Source organism: Aotus nancymaae, unplaced genomic scaffold, assembly GCF_030222135.1.
Source record: "Aotus nancymaae isolate 86718 unplaced genomic scaffold, 86718_ANA_hifiasm-v0.15.2.pri h1tg000033l, whole genome shotgun sequence".
Lineage (NCBI taxonomy): Eukaryota > Metazoa > Chordata > Mammalia > Primates > Aotidae > Aotus > Aotus nancymaae.
Window position 1 is genome coordinate 40,531,282 of NW_026988447.1, and position 19,845 is coordinate 40,551,126.

A 19,845-nucleotide genomic window follows, 5' to 3' on the forward strand; every position below is an offset into this window, starting at 1 on the left:
TTCTATGCAAGCATTAAGATCTAAAAAATATAGATGACAAATTTGATACAACTGATATATTAAAATGCTTCATCCAGAAATGACAAAATTCACATGATTTTGAAATACACATGAAACCTTTGGCAAGATTGATGATATGTTCAGCTAAAGATACTATAAATTTCAAAGCATTGAAACTATTATTTTTTTTTCTGACTACTGTAAAACTGAAGTGAAAATTTAGAAACATATATGTGAACAAAAACAAAAGTGTATATATGTATTGCTCCAATATTTAGACATTTGTAAATTTTAAATAAATGGAAGAGAGATAAATTACAAAGGAAACAAGAAGGTATTTTAAAGTGAATGATGACAAATACAAGACATAAAATTTTGGATATGAATTAAAGTTTTGTTTATGAGCGAATATGCATCCTTAATTGCTTATAAACTAATGATCTATTATGTATAATATAGGAAAGAATAAGAAATTAAAAAACCAAAGAAGTTATATGCTAATAATAAAGATAAGTTCATATGGCAAAATCAATGATAAAGACAAAAATCAGGAAGAAAATTGGTTAAATCAAAAATTGGCAGTTTATAAAGACAAAATTGCAGACATCTAGCAAGAATAATTAACACTTTGAGAGTGAGAAATTCTAAAAATGTTATATTACTACAGACCTTATGAAGGGGCTTTATAAATATTAACAATATTAAGCCATAAAATATTAAAAACTTCAATTAAAATGAAAGATTCATATAAATTCACATCTTTAAAATACAAATATAAGAAACAGAAAATGTGAATATTGTTATAATTTATTCAGAAATTGAATTAATTGGCCTAGGGTTTTGCTGGGAAGTATATGCTAAAACAAAGTTATATTTTCAAAACATTTATTAAAGAATAATAACCAGAAAATGTAAAGTAGGAATAAGTAAACTTATATTGTTTTACCAGTGAATTCAACCAAATATTGATGTGAAAGTGACAAGCACTTTACACAACACTTTCAGAAAAGAAAAGAAAAGAAAATATTTCCCAAATATTTTCTTAGGCACAGCAAACCTGTGATATCAAAATCTGACAAAACATTAAAAAAGACAACTACAGACCAGTATTATTCATAAACACAGGCTTAAAGTTTTTAAATTAAATATTAATAGAGATAATGTGAAAAATACCTAACACGTCATGGTCAAGTAGGTTTAATTTCAAGATTGTTAGTTTAGTTTACCATTTAGAAAACAACTTATGTGATTTTTCATATTAATTTATTAAAGAGAAAAGTAAAATAATTATTTTGATGGATTAAAAAAGAATTTTTCAAAATTAATCACCTATTTACATTAACAAATCTCACAAGTAAAAAAATGAAAGTTTCTCTGTATTATAAAAGACATTTACAAAAATCTCTTGGACATTTTACAAAAAAACTACCTCAATTCGGCAGGGATATTGCTCAAACTCAGGAGGCAGAGGTTGCAGTGAGCCAAGACCGTGCCATTGCACTCCAGCCTGGGCTACAAGAGCAAAACTCCATCACAAAATAAAATGAAACAAAACACTATCTCAATTCCTATTTTACACCATACTTCTCCAGAATAATTTGATTTGAATCATAGACCTACATGTGTATGTGTATGTGTGTACACAGATACACACAGGTGTATTTCAGAGTCATTGCAGGTTTGGTTCCACGCTACTGCAATAAAATAAATGCTGCAATAATGCAAGTCTCACAGTTGTTTTTTTCCTTTTCCAGTGTATATATATGTTATGTCTACACCATACTCTAGTCAATTGAGTGTGCAATAACATTGCATCCTCCCCTGAAGTCTTGAATCCTCAGTCATTCATGAGAGTTGCAATCAATTTCTTCCACATTCCTGTTAGCGTTGCTATTTTAACCTCCTTCCATGAATCACAAATGTCCTTAATGACATTAAGATTAGTGATTCCTTTCCAGAAGGTTTTCAATTTACTTTGCTCAGATTCATCAGAGAAATTGCTAACTATAGCAGCTATAACCTTACAAAATGAATTTTGTAAACAATAAGACTGCAACATTTAAATCACTCCTTGAAACTTGTGTTGCAAAATACACGAGTTACTAGGCAGGAAAACAAGATTAAGTTCCTCAGCATTCTAGAGTGACTAGGTGCATTGTTATGAGCAGCGATATTTTGAAAGGCATATTTTTATCTGCACAGTAGGCCTAAACAATAGGCATAAAATATTCAATAAACCATGCTGTAGACCATAAAATATTCAGTAAACCATGTACTCTAGACCAGGCTTTGTTGTTTCATTTATAAAGCACAAGGAGAGTATATTTAGCATAATTCATTTTTTTTTTAATGATGGAGTTCTCTTGTTGCCTAGGCTAGAATGCAATGGCTTGATCAGGGCATACCGCAACCTCCACCTTCCAGGTTCAAGCGATGCCCCTGCCTCAGCCACCCAAGTAGCTGGGATTACAGGCATGTGCCACTACTCCAAGCTAAAAGGTTTGTGTTTTTAGAAGACTCAGGGTTTCTCCATGTTGGTCAGGCTGGTCTCAAACTCCCGACCTAAGGTGATCTGCCCACCCACCTTGGCCTCCCAAAGTGCTGGGGTTACAGGCATGAGCCACCACATCCAGCTAGCATAATTCTTGAGAGTCCTAAGAGGTTTAAAATGGCACGTAATCATTGGCTTTAACTTAAAATCACCAGTTGCATTAGCCCCTAACAAGAAAGTTAACCTGTCCTTCAAAGCTTTGAAACCAGGAATTGACTTCTCTCTAGCTTTAAAAGTCCTCGAGGGCATCTTCTTTCTAGATAAGGCTGTTTTGTCTACATTAAAAATCTGTTGTTTAGTATAGCCACCTTCATCTATTATCTTAGCTAGATCATCTAGGTAACTACATTAGACTTGCTGCTTCACATACACTTTTATGTAATGGAAAGGGCTTCTTTTTTAAACCTCACGAATCAACTTCTGTTACCTTCCAGTTTTTCTTCTGCAGTTTCCTGACCTTTCTCAGGCTTCTAAGAATTGAAGAGAGTTAGAGCCTTATTTGGATTGGGCTTTGGTTTAAGCAAATGTTGTGACTGTTTGATGTATCCAGGCTACTAAAACATACTCCATGTCAGCGGTTTTGTTTTCTAATCATTGGTGTTTACTGGTGTAGAATTTTTAGTGTCTCTCAAAAACTTTTCCCTTGTATCCTCCACTTGGGTAGCTATTTAGTTCAAGTGACTTAGCTTTCAACCTATCTTGGCTTTCAACAGGCCTTCCTCACAACCTTAATTACTTTTAGTTTTAGCTCTAAAGTGAGAGACATATGACTATTCATTTGAACACCTAGAGGCCATTTAGGGTTATGACTGGCCTAATCTCAATATTGTTGTGGCACAGGGAATAGAGAGGCGCAAAGAGACAGAGAGAAAAAGAGGTAGAGGAATTGCCAATCTGGGAGCAGTCAGAATACACGTGACATTTATTAATTAGGTTTGCCATCTAATGTGGGTGCAATTTTCGGTGCCCCAAAACAATTACAATAATAATATCAAAGATCACTGATCACAGATAACAGATCACCACAGCAGATATAATAATAATGAAAAAGTTTGAAATATTGCATGACTTAATAAAATGCGACGCAGAGACACAAAGTAAGCACATGCTGTTGGGAAAATGGTCCTGATAGACTTATTTGACCAAGAGTTGCCACAAACCTTCAATATATAAGATGTGCAATATCTGCAAAGCACAATTAAGTGAAACACAATACAGCGATGTATGCCTGTATACAGTAATGTTTGTATAATGAGATTCATTGTAAGATATTGGCTTACATCATTACGGAGACTATAAAATCCAATGATCTACCTCTTGTAAGCAGGAGATCCAGAAAACCTGGCATAAATTCCAGAGCAAGTCCAAAGACCTGAGAAGCAGGAACACAGATAGTATAAATCATTAGACAGGAGAATATTGATGTCTGATGCTAAAGCATTTAGGTAGAGAGACAGATTTCCACTTTCCTCTACCTTTTAGTTCTGTTCAGACCTTCAAAAGATTGGATGATGCTCACTCACATTGAAGAAGGCAATCTACTACTTTACCTCGTCCACCAATTCAAATGCTAATCTCTTCTAGAGACACGACCACAGAGGTATGCAAAAATAATGTTTAACCAAGGATCTGGAAAAACTGTTGTCTAGTCAAGTTGACATAAAATTAAGTACTACAATTGGCAGTAGGTCAAGGTATCTAATACAATATATTTTAAGCAATTAGCATAAAAAATGGTAAGGTAGCTATCATCAAAAACAAGAAAATGTCTGTAATCCCAGCACTTCAGGAGGCTGAGGAAGCTGGATCACGAGGTCAAGAGATGGAGACCATCCTGGCCAACATGGTGAAACCCCATCTCTACCAAATATACAAAAATTAGCTGGACATGGTTGCAGGTGCCTGTAATCTTAGCTACATAGGAGGGTGAGGCAGGAGAATCACTTGAACCCAGGAATTGAAGGTTGCAGTGAGCCGAGATCATGCCTTTGCACCCCTGCCTGGGTGACAGAGTGAGATTTCATTTCAAAAAGAAAAAAAGAAAAATCTCAGAAAATTTTCAAATAGATTTTCACTCTATAAATTGGCAAAATTACTGGCAGAAGTCATAGATTGTTTTGTACATTCTTGAACCACTAACTAAGTCCTCCATATGCAGTTATCTTATTCAAAAATGTTTCTTCCGCAGTTATAAAGTTATAAAGAAGAAACTTTATAAAAACTAGGAACAAAATGATGAACCAATTTTATATCATCCTTTGTTTTGTGAAACTTACAGGCTAGCTGGCAAAGGAATAATAATTAAATTATCACCAAGACACTCAGAGTTAAGTATATAGGAGGGAAGCATCAGAGTACCAGCTCTGTCTTTAGTGTGAAGAAACAGGGAAGACCCTTTATTGAGGATATGTGTCAGCATTGACAAGGTGAGAAGGGAGGAGATAGATTTCCAAGGATGAAGCAATATATACAATTTCCTTAAGTTGAGAGGGAGACGGGCAACATGGAAAATGAAAAGGCTTTAGTGGCTAGAGATAGAGAGTGGGAGCAGATGTGAGAACTCTGTGAGATGAGATGGAACAGGGAGTCATGAAAGGAAGTGCTTTATGGGCCACGTGAAGGGGGTCAGCCTTTCACCTAGGAGCTAAGGACATTTTATTTTAGATGATCACACAGAAATAATGCGAGTAAGTAGTTTTACGTTCTTAAATGATGACTGGCTACAAGGGGAATGCAATCGGAGAGAAGCGTGAAAGGATGCTAATCAACAAAATGAGAAGCCATGGTAATCGTCTCTGTGATGGCTTTAGCTTGTGTAGAGATACTTGGATAAGAAATAATTGTAGGATAAAAGGTAAATTGTACCTGATGATGGACTGACTGTGCCACAGTGATTGAGTAGGTTGAGGATGTTTCCCAGAATTTTAATTTCTCATTTGGACGCTGAATAGATAGAGGAAATGTTTCACACGGTACAGAACTCTGAAAAGGAACAAGTTTTAAGGGAGGGTCAGTAGGGTGGTAAATGGTTACAAAAACCTGCCTTTGAAATATTCAATTTGGAGATTTTTAGGGAGCGGCAGGACGACATTAATTTTAATTTGGCATATCTGCAATATCTTAATTAGAAGAACAGTTTGAAATGTGTAAGAATTTGTTATGGTGGTATTATTGGTAGTTAACTATTAATTAAAAATCAGATTAATACTTGCATAGAATCAAAATTAAATAGTACAGATGAGACTGCAATGAAAAATACTGTCTCTGGCCTTCATCTGTCCCCATCTCCAGTAACATCCCAAAGGGAATTACTTTCAACTCTTAGTAATTTTTGTTTGTGTATATGTTGAGAAGGAAGGAAATAAATGTCATGTCTCCTCAAACATCTATAAAGTTCTTAATTCTCATTGTTTTGAAGATGTTTTAAATTCATTTCTCTTTTCTGAATTACTTCTGTTTCCTTTGAAATAATATTTTGGTCACCACTGCTTCACATGGTCTTTAAACTTCCGGTCATCATTGTTTGGCCTTTATATTTGTTAATCATACAATATAAAAACTTACTTTGAACTATTACTGTTGATCAGATTTCTAGACTGGTAGTCTTCATTTTAGAGTAAGTGAAAAGGGAGCTGCAACTTTTATCTTTGGCTCCAAAATAGCTGAATGTAGAGGTTTTGATCTAGCGTATCAAGTACACAGTAGAAACCCTTAGTTCTTTTCAGAAAATCTGTGGCTTTCTTTTTTTAATGTCTGGTTGTTGATAGGTGCTGCTGGTTAAGACTGAGGGTTATGTTTGGGGTAAATATCAGCAATCCATCACATTTACCATTTAAGTCAACATTTATTCAGGAAAAAACAAAACATTTAGAGCTTTTCTAGACAAATTCTTTCCTTCCAAGTCATGGCCCCTTCTTCCTCATCGTAATTGTGGTTTCTTCCACACTTTTCTTCAGTTACCACACCTCTTCCTCTTTCTACACACCTTCAATCTCTTCCCGTATTAATGAAAAAGAAAAAATCTCTCACAGCAGAAGATTGCTATTCAGTTCTCTTTCTGTGTATTTAATTTCTATCATTACCATTTTTATTCATTTCTGTCTTTTTTTGAGTTTCATATGAGAGAAGGGATAGTATGTTTGCTGTTTGGGATCAGAAACATCATGCTATATTTATTGATATTGCTTTTTTTGATTTTTTATTATTTCAAAATGACTTAATTATAATTGAAACACTACATCTCAGAAGACAAAGTAATTTCTTCATACATAATTTCTTCATTCATACAGTAATTTCTTCATTCATAAAAAACTTCTCAAAGCATATAATACAAAATAGTCCATGCAGATGCAATCTTAGGAATCTGATATTCAAAATGTGTATACAAAAATGCTATACAAAATATGTAATCCCAATTTCTGTTTCTTTGCCTAACAGACAACAGGCAATGTAAATTTTTATTCAGTAAATACCTACTGAATAAATGAAACTATGTAGTCATATCATTTTATAAGATATATTTATAATTCTTTTATATCATAATGCTCTTTCTTCCTTTGATTAATACTTATATGATCTGAGAAGGTCTGGAGCTGTTTAGAGGCAATTCCGTAATGTACTTAAATAATGTGCAAGCCTTAAAGTCAAACTATGCATTTTCATTAATTTTTAATTCTTCAATCAATTATAAGTATAGAGAAACTCGAATAACCAGGTTTTACAGAAGATATTTCCAATAAAGAATAGCTGTGGGATTATGCAAACAAGATTTTCCACTAAATGGAATCAGGAAAAGCTTAAAATTAAACTTTCCATTTAACAAGAGCAATGTAACTTAAGACGTGGTTTTAAAAATCCATTAAATCACTTTGGAAAAGGCAGTAAACACAGCTTCTGGAGACTAGAGAACTGCATTTGGCAATCTATATCATTAATGATAGAATTTCCATTAAATTGCATGCGTTCATACCATTTTACATCCTTACTTATAAAACATCATTTACACAACATTGTGTTGCTTTACCGCAAAACATATGCTTGGAAGAATCTTCTATAATAAAAAAGAATACTCTTACCTATAGCATTTTACACAGAAAGAAGTAGACATCTATATCACCATCACTTCAAATGCAATTTCTTTTACTATTTCTTCATTAAAGTGAGATTCATTACAGCAATATTTGCATGTTCTAATCTTCAAATAATTAGAAATACACTGTTGAAGGAGAGGTTTCTCAACAAACATTATAGTATTCTTGATTATAAATGGTAATATTTGCTATTAATCTAATATTCTTTCTTTCCTTTTTATGGTGAATTTTGATTCACCATAAAAAGAATTGTGATTCATGTGTTCATATGTTAGCATGCTTTATGTGACATTTTAAATCAGGTCACCTGCACTATGGGCATTCTTTAACAGAACTGAAAGGCCTAGCAATAAATTCTTCCCAGAAATTTTGTATAAACAATTTGTTAATAAAGATGACTATGTAATAATACTATCCATATTTGAAACCATCTTAATTTGATCATAATATATTGTGAGGTGGTAAATGTTGTAAATTCTTGCCAACAATATTTGCCTGTCGTCTGAGTGAAAGATCTTCAAACGTGACGTTTTATGTGTGTTGCTTATGTAAAACTTACTTTCCAGTGTAGGAGTCCCAAAGCTTTATTTAATAATTTTCTACAAATGAAAATTCATTTTCTACAATTCCATTTCTGGCACTCAGGTGTCATTTCTGTGTGACCTAGAAAGTTGGCCACTATTGTTTTCTTGGCAAAGGACTAGCATGCTCATGATTGAGACTTCATAATAGAGCTTTGTAATTTTATTAGGGCCAGCCTATGATGAATATTTTCATTCATGACCTTAGCAATGTACAGATATTAATTGTAAAAAGATTTAGTTACTTCATTTAGTTCCAGGTTATCCTTTCCCACCTCACCTCAAGAAGCCCATAGATAAAGAAAATACCGTTGTAGATGGTAATGTCAGATCCTGCTTACAAATAAGAACTTACTGTGATATGAAACTATATTTAATTGTGGTAAAACACTTAAATGTATTTTTAAAATAACTGCCAGGGCATGAAACAATTATTTAGCAGCTTAAAAAGAACCTCTTATTTATTCTAATTATCATTACACATATATTCCATGGCATTACTAAATGATATACATTAATTTAAGAACAAACAAAGTCAATGTCTGAATTTCTGGTGCCCTTTGAAACAACGTAAACAGTCACTTTAGTAATGTAACAATACTTGATTTTGTAAAAAAGTGTCCAGTGAGTGAGAACTTTTGTGTTACTGGGCATTAAACACCACATGGAAGTAAGAAATCTTTTTATATATTACAAAGTTATTTTTTATTTGATGAAATGTAATGTTATCTATGCTCTTATATAATTTATCTTAGTTGTCATTAAAACTATACTTTCAATTATTTTATATGTAGCTCCTTGTTATGTTTTGCATTCACCCAAATATAAATATTAAGTATAAAGAATTGGCTTACTGATTCATAATGATTCATTGACACTTTATTCTCATTCTATATTAATTAATTTAAATCAGACCATATATATTAATTGAGTAAATTAAAAGTAGAAAAATTAAGTTTTGGCTTTCCCATAAATGTCACTACACTAAGCAGGCAAAATATAGATAAACTCATCATCATTTTGCTCTATAGTCTAATTTTCTTGTGGAGAGTCAGTGATTTTTTTCATTTTCTATTTAGCCTTCATGGAGTTTTAGTTTTTTGATATTTTCCAAGAAAAGCAACTAAATGCCAAAACCTTTTACATACTAGGCTAAAGATAAGAAGGGCATATATATATGTTATGTGTTCTATACATTATTAGATCTCTGCCTTCATTACTAATGGTAATATCAGCCATGTGGAGAGTTAAGCAAAAATGTCAGGTACTATGTATTTAATATAAATGCATATTATTGTTAATAAAAGGAAAATCAGTGGGTTTGGAAGTAATCTAGGAATATTTCTCAGAAGAAGTAGAGAAAATTTTCGCAATATACCCATCTGACAAAGGGCTAATATCCAGAATCAACAAAGAACTTAAACAAATTTTCAAGAAAAAAAAAACATCAAAAAGTGGGCAAATTATATGAACAGACACTTTTCAAAAGAAGATATTTATGCAACCAACAAATATATGAAAAAAAAGTTCATCATTACTGGTCAATAGAGAAACGCAAATCAAAACCACATTGAGATACCATCTCACACCAGTTGGAATGGTGATTATTAAAAATCAGGAGACAACAGATGCTGGAGAAGATGTGGAGAAATAGGAACGCTTTGACACTGTTGGTGGGAGTGTAAATTAATTCAACCACTGTGCAAGACAGTGTGACAATTCTTCAAGGATATTGAAATAGAAATGTCATTTGACTCAGCAATCCCATTATTGGTTAAAATAACAATTAAGCTTGAACTTTTGACCAGTTTCACATGTAAATCTTCAGATCACTGACTGAAAAGCATAGACCAAAATTAATAAGGTAAATATGAAAAACAAAAGCAAAAAGGAAATAAACAAAAAAGAGATGAAGCATTCTGTAACATTTATTTATTTATTTTAGTTATGATTTTTAATTTTTGTGGGTACATAGTAAGTATGTATATTTATTAGATGTTTTGATGCAGTCATGCAGCATACAATAATCACATCATGGAAAAATAGGGTATCCATCTCCTCAAGCATTGATCTATTTTGTTACAAATGATCCAATTATACTCTTAGTTGTTTTAAAATGTACAATTAAATCATTATTGACTATATTTACCCTGTAGTGCTATCAAATACTAGGGCTTATTCATTCATTATATTTTTGGTGCCCATTAATCATCCCCACCTTTCCCATACCCCCACCGCTACCCTCTCCAGCCTCTGGTAACCATCTTACTACTCTATCTCCATGGGTTCAATTATTTTGATTTTTAGATTCCACAAGCAGATGAGAACAAGCAATATTTGTTTTTCTGTGCCTGGCATATTTCACTTAACATAATGATGTCCAGTTTTGTCCATGTTGTTGCAAATGACTGAATCTCATTCTTTTTTATGGCTGAATAGTACTCCATTAACTGTAAGTATCCAATTTTCTTTATTTATTGATCTGTTGATAGACATTGAGGTTGATTCCATATCTTGGACATTGTGAACAGAGATGTAACAAACACGGAAGTGCAGATATTTCTTGAATGTACTAATATACTTTCTTTTGGGCATATCCCAGCAGTGGGATTGCTGGATTGTATGGCAGCACTATTTTTAGTTTTTGAAGAACCTCCAAACTGTTCTCCATAATGGTTGTATTAATTTACATTCCCATCAAAGGGGTATGAAGATTGCCTTTTCTGCACATCCTCTCCAGCATTTGTTATTGTCTATCATTTGGATATGTCATTTTAACTGAGTTGAGATAATATTGTAGTTTTGATTTGCATTTCTCTGACAACTAATGTTGTGGAGCACATTTTCATATTTCTGTCTGCCATTTGTATGTCTTCTTTCGAAGATTGTCTATTCAAATATTTGGCCCATTTTTTGATCAGATTATTAGAATTTTTCCTATAGAGTTGTTTGAGCCCCTTACATATTCTAGTTATTAATCCCTTGTCAGATGAGTAGTAGGCAAATGTTTCCTCTCATTCTATGGGCTATCTCTTCACTTTGTTGGTTGTTTCCTTTCCTGTGCAGAATCTTTTTAACTTGATGTGATCCCATTTGTCCATTTTTAATTAGATTGCCTGTGCTTTTTGGATTATACTTTTCCCAGACTGATGTCTTAGAGAGTTTTCCCAAAGTTTTCTTGTAGTATTTAATAGTTTGAGGTATTGGATTTAAGTTTTTTACCAATTTTTATTTGATTTTTGTGTATAGCAAGAGATAGGTATCTATGGATATTCAGTTTTCTCAGCACCATTTATTGAAGAGACTGTTTCTTCTCAATGTATTTTCTTGGCACCTTTGTCAAAAATACATTCCCTATGTAGATGTGTGGATTTGCTTCTGGGTTCTCTATTCTGTTCCATTGGTCTATGTGTCTGTCTTTGTTTTGTTTTGTCAGTATCATGTAGATTTGGTTACTGTAGCTCTGTAGTATAATTGGAAGTCAGGTAATGTGATTGCTTCAGTTTTATTTTCTATAATTAAGATAGCTTTGGTATTCTGGGTCTTTGTGGTTTTGTATACACTTTAGGTTTGTTTTTTCTATTTCTCTGAAGGATGAAACTAGTATTTTGATAGGGATTGCATTGAATCTATAGATTGCTTTGGGTAGTATGGACATCTTAACATTATTGATTCTTCCAATCCAGGGACATGGAATATCTTTGCATTTTTTGTGTGTCTGCTTCTATTTATTTCATCAGTGTCTTATGGTTTTCATTATAGAGATCTTTTACTTTTTTCCTTATGTAAATTTCTAGGAATGTAGTTTTATTTGTGGCTATTGTAAATGGGATTACCTTTTGTATGAATCTGTTCTCACACTGCTATAAAGACTTACCTGAGACTGGGTAATTTATACAGGAAAGAGGTTTAATTGACTTACAGTTCTGCAGGGCTGGGAGGGCCCGAGGAAACATAATCATGGTGGAAGGGGAAGCAAACATGTCCTTCTCCACATGACAGTAAAAAGAAGATGAATGAGATCTGAGTGAAAGGGAAGCCCCTTATAAAACCATCAGATCTCATGAGAACTTACTCACTATTACAAAAATAGCATGGGGGAAACCACCTCCATGACTCAATTACCTCCCACTAGGTCCCTCCCATAACACGTGGGGATTATGGGAACTACAATTCAAGATGAGATTTGGGTGGGGACACAGCCAAACCACATCATTTCACCCCTGGGCCCTCCCAAATCTCATGTCCTCACATTTCAAAATACAATCATGACTTTCAACAGTCTGCCAAAGTTTCAACTCATTCCAGCATTAATCTAAAAAAAACAAGTCGAAGATCTCATCTGAGACAAGGCAAGTCCCTTCTGCCTATGAGTCTGCAAAATCAAAAGCAGATTAGTTACTTCCTAGATACAATGGAGTACAGGAATTTGGCAAATGCACCATTCCAATGGTAGAAATTGACCAAAACAAAGGGACCACAGGCCCTATGCTAGTTTGAAATCCAGTAGAGCAGTCACTTAACCTAAAGTTCAAAATGATCTCCTTTGACTCCAGGTCTCATATCCAGGTGGCACAGATGCAAAAGGTGGGTTCCCATGGCCTTGTGCAGCTCTGACCTTGTGGGTTTGTAGGGTACAGTCCTCTGCCAGCTGCTTTCACGGGCTGGCATTGAGTGCATGTGGCTTTTCCAGGCACATGGTGCAAGCTGTCACTGGATCTACCATTCTGGGCTTTGGAGCACAGTGACCGTCTTCTTGCAACTCCACTAGGCAGTGCCCCAGTGGGGACTCTGTGTGGGAGCTACCACCCCACATTTTCCTTCCACACTGGCCTAGCAGAGGTTCTCAATGAGGGCTCTGCCCCTGCATCAAATTTCTGCCTGGACCTCCAGGCATTTGAATACATCCTCTGAAATCTAGGTGGAGTTTCCCAAACTTCAATTCTTGTCTTCTGTGCACCCATGTGATCAACACCACATGGCAGCTGCCAAGACTTAGAGCTTGCACCCTCTGAAGCAATGGTCCAAGCTGTACCCTGGCTCCTTTTAGCCACAGACGGAGCTGAAGCAGCTGGGATGCAGAGCACCATGTAATGAAGCTGCACAGAGCAGAGGGGGGCCTGGGCCCGGTTCATGAAAGCATTTTTCCCTCCTAGGTCTCCAGGCCTGTGATAGGAGTGTCTCTGACATGCCCTGGAGACATTTTCTCTACTGTCTTGGTGATTAACATTTGACTCCTGTTACTCACGCAAATTTCTGCAGTGGGTTTGAATGACTCCCCAGAAAAATTTTTTTTTTTTTCTATTATGTCATCAGGCTGCAAATTCTCTAAACTTTTATACTCTGCTTCCTTTTGAATGCTTTGCTGCTTGGAAACTTCCTCCACCAGATCCTCTAAATCATCTCTCTCAAGTTCAAAGTTCCACAAATCTCTAGGTCAGGGGCAAATGCTGCCAGTCTCTTTGCTAAAGTATGACAAGAGTCGTCTTTGCTCCAGTTCCCAATGAGTTCCTCATCTCCATCTGAGACCACTTCAGCCTGGACTTCGTTGCCCATATCACTATCACCAATTTGGTCAAAGCCATTCCACAAGTCTCTGGGAAGTTCCCAATTTTCACACATCTTCCTGTCTTCTGAACCCTCCAAGTTTCTAGAAAGTTCAAACTTTTCTATAATTTCCTGTCTTCTTCTGAATCCTCCAAACTTTTCTATCCTCTACCTTTTACCCAGTTAAAAAGTAGCTTCCACATATTTTATTAATCACATACAGAGCCTTAGAAACTACCATAACATTAAGAATTTGTAATAGCTAACCTTCAAAGAAACTAATGCACAAATAGACACCAGCATGTAAAAAAGTTAGCAGCATTGTTTAAAATTTACTCTGTGTCTGTATTGATTAATTAACTTCAGAAAATTACTATTGCCACTGGAAAGTATGATTTTATAAATAAACAATCCAAAAAGGACTTTCTAGCAGAAATGTAAAATAGTTTACAGCCCGCACTTTTTTTTTTTAGTCTCAGGCCTTGTATAAAATTTCTCTCATGCTAGGCACTCTAGATACTCAAGACTGGCTGATTAATAAGTGTGGTTGTTGTTAATCCAATAATTCTTGGATTATTCAGTGATGTCATATCTTTTACTAGACTATAACTATGTAAGTGGCAGGGCCTATATATTTTTCTTTCTTCATATTTTTATAGTATTTCTATAGAACTAGTTAACTTATTTTGACTGCAATGCCTACAGGCATAAACTATGACTATTTTCTAAGTACTTTTTAACCAGAAGAGAAATTCAAATATACAGTATGAATTAATTGAGAAACTATCAACTAAATAAAAAGACCTAAAATTATTAAGAGTCGATTACTTCATGATTTAAGAGGAATGAGCATAAAGGAATATACCATCTAATGTGGTAATGATAAAATTTATTTTACTTCAAATTAAGAAAGTCATTATGATAGAGAGCAGAGGGACTGAGCTGGTAAGTAAGGAAACATTCACTAGTGATTCATCCCTGTCAATTAGTCTCTATTCTGAAAATTGTGGTTTATTATTCTTGGTCTACTTTACTATTGGTATGTGGCTTTAGAAACCTTTCTTTTTCCATTCTCTACAATTGGGAAATAAGACTTAACTCTAAATTATATTCTATATTTTGATTCCTGATTTATTAAAAAAAAAAACCCTTGGCTCAATATTTCATTAATTTTCCTTATGCCAATGTAACTTGGTCTGAACCATCATGTCTCATCTTTATTTATTTTTCTTAGCAAAGAGCCTTCTATAAAATGATACCACTGTAAAACATGTTCTTATGTCACTCAGGCAACCTAAAATATTTTTAATAAAAATGGATAATGAACAAAACTTAAAATTGTTCCTAAAATAAAACTTGCTTTCGTGGTCACACATGCTTATGTGCAATAAATCACTGCTGAATCACAAGCCAGATGTATAGGGTTTAAAGGAAAATGGAAAACTAAATCATTGGATATAAATATCTATTTATAATGTCATTTCCTTAATAAGGGAGAGAATGAATGTTTAAAGGACATTTTTGTTGTTAAAAGAGGAATGTGATGATTGGCCATGCATATTTTCTGATGACGTAGCAGACACTGCTAGTTGCCAGCCCACATCCATTTTCCGCTTTTTAGAGATTTTTGAGTAGGATTTTTAGCTGAATAAGAAGTTTTCCAGAATGAAAATGTGATTTTTTTGCAGCGTAGTTTTAAGGCATATGTGGCAATGGAATAATTTGCAGGCAATCACTTCTGAAGAAAAACAATGTGTGCAACTTGTGGGTTATACCTTTAGAGACAGAGACTGACCATCTGCTTCTCCTTTCTCTACAGTGTCAAATATCCAAGGTTACCCTGGATATGACTAGTTTACATGATTTTCTAAAGTAACTATTAATAGAGTCACTTTCCATTCTCAGTTTGAACAAAAATTCTGTGATATCTCTGCCTTTGTCCTTCTTGTTTTGTGGAACATTGAAAAGGAGGCAGATAATCTGAGGCCATGTGGTAAGGGCAATCTCTCAGGCATGGTGACACTACAATATAGAAGAACCTCAGGCCCATGATGATTTTGTGAAGCAGAAGCCCCTTCCCACTGGGACTTTTATGTTGAAGAACAATAAAATTAAATCCTGTTTCATCCACTATTTATTTTAGGTTTTTTGTCCACACATCTGAACTTACAGCCCAACTAATGCAAAAGTAAACATATTATTTGTAAACTCTTTGTTGTTTTCTAATATATCTTAGCTGCATTGCATTAAAGTCAGTATTAAAACTAAAATAAGAACTCAGATTTTCAAATGAAATTCATAAGGCAAATTCCAACATCGTATATTCTTAAACGTTTGTCAAGCTAACTTTGAAAATACATTCAAATGATTTTTCCCTATTTAGGTAAAAAGATGTTAATCCACTAAAATGTTTATTTTTCTATTGTAGTCAAATAATAAAGGAATATTAATCATGTGATCATGCTAAGTTTTTCTAGCAATTTTTTTCTTTTTTTTTTTTTTTTTTGCTATGATTTCAGATCTAGCTTTCTCTCTAAAAACTTTTCAGCCAATACTAAGAAACCACTGTTGATGACTGTATTAGCCCATTTTCACACTGCTATAAAGAACTGCTCAAGACTGGGTAATTTATAAAGAGAGAGGTTTAATTGACTCACAGTTTGGCATGGCTGGGGAGTCCTCAGGAAGTACAATTATGATGGAAGGCAAAGGGAAAGCAAGGTCCTTCTTCACAAGGTGGCAGGAAGCAGGGCGGAGTGAAGGGAGATGAGTCCTTTATAAAACCATCATATCTCAAGAAAACTCACTCACTAACGGGAGAACAGCATGGGGGTAACCGCCCCATAATCCAATTACCTCCACCTGTTCTCTCCCTAGACATGTGGGGATACTAAGGATTGTAATTCAAGGTGAGATCTGGGTGGAGGCACAAAGCCAGACCACAACAGTGATCTTATAACAGAGAGTGAGTGTCTGACTCAGAACTAATTGTTTTGTTATCTACTTGGGACTGGTACTCTAAGATCAAAAATGATTGCATAATTATTTTTACTGTGTATCAATAAGAGATTTTCTGTGAATGGTAATTATAGTTTTTGATATAGATACTTGGATGTAGTATTAGATATTACAGAAAATTGTTTTTAGTAAGACAAGGGAAGTCTGTGGTCCAAGGTAAATACTCCTTTGTTCAGATTTTATCAATTATATAGAACTGTACAGTTACAATTTTTACTGTGTTTGAATTTTATTTCTACTGATGCTTCCCTTTTGCTTAATCTCCAAGACTGGCTTATTGCCAGAGTTCATGTGATGAAGTTCCTTCCCTGAACTACCCAAAAATGTGTGCATAACAACCAACAGGAAGTTAGTCACAGGCTCTGAGTCTCTGAATACTCAGACGTATTCTGATTCCCGTGTATATTTCCATTTTTGCAGGACATTGACTGACTGTGGTAGGACTAATCTTAAGTATCAAGGAATAGATCAGCCTAATCTACAAGGCAGAAAAATACATCATAGGCATTTGCGGGATAAACTACCGTACTAGATGTTTACTGGTTGCAACAATTTACATATTATAAAGACCTGAACTCCCTCCCTTATCATTTTATAAACTCCTTGTAAATCACTCCAGAGTTCATAGAGTTTTATCCAATATTCTTTGGTTTGTTAATTCTTTCCCAGCCACTAAATATTTAATCATACTTTATAAGCTCTCTGATCACCTATTTGGCAGGATGTATGAAATCTTCCTACCCATTACTTAATTTCTACCTTCATAATATGTTCTCCACATATGAATTCAAACAAGTCTTTCACCTATTACAAAATCACTTACATTAGATGGAAAAAATAAAGCACATATTTTTGTGGCATACTATCCTTATTCTAACTTCAACAATATAATTTAAGCTTTATGTCAAAAAATAGTGTCTTTTTTTCCTCTTAGGTAGGCCTTATCCATACTTTATGGTCTTGCTTCATTATACAATTGTTTATTTTATTCAACAAATGTAGAAGCCATTATTTGTGACATTCATTTATGCATTGCAGGTCTGAGCACTCTTTTGGTTCCCAGGGAGAGAAAAACACAGTTTTTTTCCTCCACAGAACTTATCTTCTAGTAGGGAGACAAAATTGCTTACTTAAAAGAGTTTATAATTGTATTACATAAATTACCCACAAATATATAGATGTGTTCACAACTATGATAATAGAAGGCAGTAACTTTTATGTGACATACAGTTGCTTTGAATAAGGTTAAAGAATTCTAGTTAGACGAAGATAACTCTTCTAGTTTTCAGGATCAGGGGAGCCTTCATACAGGTAACATAAAGGCAAACCAGGGCTAAGTAGACAACTGACAAAATTCTCTTGAGAATGTGGGATCTGGAAAATAGCTCTAAATATGAATAACCTATGGCACACTAGACAGGTAGTCGGGGCAAAAGTACTTACCAAAGAAAAGTAGCTAAGATGCCGAGAGTGTTTGAAGAGCATGACAATAAAGAATGTCAGTTAATAGGTTGATCTAAGAAGACAGACTGCCAACATATATGAGGTTAGGAGTTAGCAGAGCATGCAGAGCAGTTCTGGAATTGCTTCAGTAAAATTGTGTAATAACTAAAGATCCAATCTTTAAGACCAGGAGTTGAAAATAAGATAACCAGAGCAACCTTACGTGGTAATGCAGCTTATGTAATTTCTTGACTCTAAAGGGCATTACTTGAATCATGACTACGTGATAGGACCTCCAAACTTATCCCTAGATTGAGAATAATGCAGTATTAATATCTATAAATAGGAGACTTACCTCAAAAAGGACTTCTAAAAATGACTTGCTTCTATAAAGTCACTTAAAAATATATTTAATATTTCAGACACCTTTTATTTTGATATTACATTTTTTTTGCTACAAAACACACTATATCACTGTATGAAATGTCATAGTCTAGTAATGTAATTTTAGGAAAAAATTCACACTTATCAATTGAACAAAATAGTTTCTAGTCAGAGAATTTCGTAAATAATAAATTTGTCATGGCATATTTTAATAATCCCAAAAATGTACTCATAACAGTTCATATGGATGATGTGATATTTGATGGGATATTCTGCTGCATGATTTATAGCCAGGAGAAACTTGAGACTGAATAATCAGTTGGGTATGTATTAACTCTAAATTTACTTTCAAAGACTAACCCAGAAACCTCTGTTTTGACACAAAAGTAGGAATTTCAGGAGAATAGAGAGTTTGATACTGTAAAAGTAAATGCAAAAGTCATTCATGAGAAATGCAAGTTAATTCTGTAGGACGAGGAGAGTATAGCTGCCTGAAGAAGAGAATTTGTGCAAAAGGAAACTATATATTGGGAAGGAGTGAAACCCAGAGAATAAAGAACTAGAGCCAAGAGACAAAGTTTAGCAAACTGAGAATTGAATAAAGAAATATACAGGGTCATTTGACTGAAAAAGAAATACAACTGACAAAATGAATAAAATTATAAATAAAGAAGCCAAAGTTATTTAACATATGTTAATGACACAAACTTATAGCAGTTTCTATATTGTGATTGTAAAGGAGGTTATTTTACAGACAATTGTGGACCAGGAGAAGATGAAGAATATAGACTAATCAGAGGAGTTGCAAGAAAAAGAAAGAAATGAATGTAAAACATCAGATTCTCTAAATTCTTTAACATTTTTTTTAGCTAATTCAAACTCTTTTCCTTCACTCTACCATTGCAATTCATTTCCATAGTCCAACCCTAGTCTTCAATATCACCAAAGACAAGAACCCCTGCATTATGTTGATTTCATGCATACTACTCTGTGGTCATCTCTTTCTATTTTTCTAGCTTGCTCTTTAATAATTCACCTCGGAATTCTCTGACTTCTGAAGGCTCTACAGTCTATTGAATCAATATTAAAACTGTAAAGAACTTTGAATAAAACTTCAGGAATACACAAACTCTGAGTGGGCTGTGCACTTGAATTTTAAAGCAAATTATAAAGGTTCTAGACATTAAGGTAATATAATATATTCATGACTTTATAATCAGGAAAATGTTCT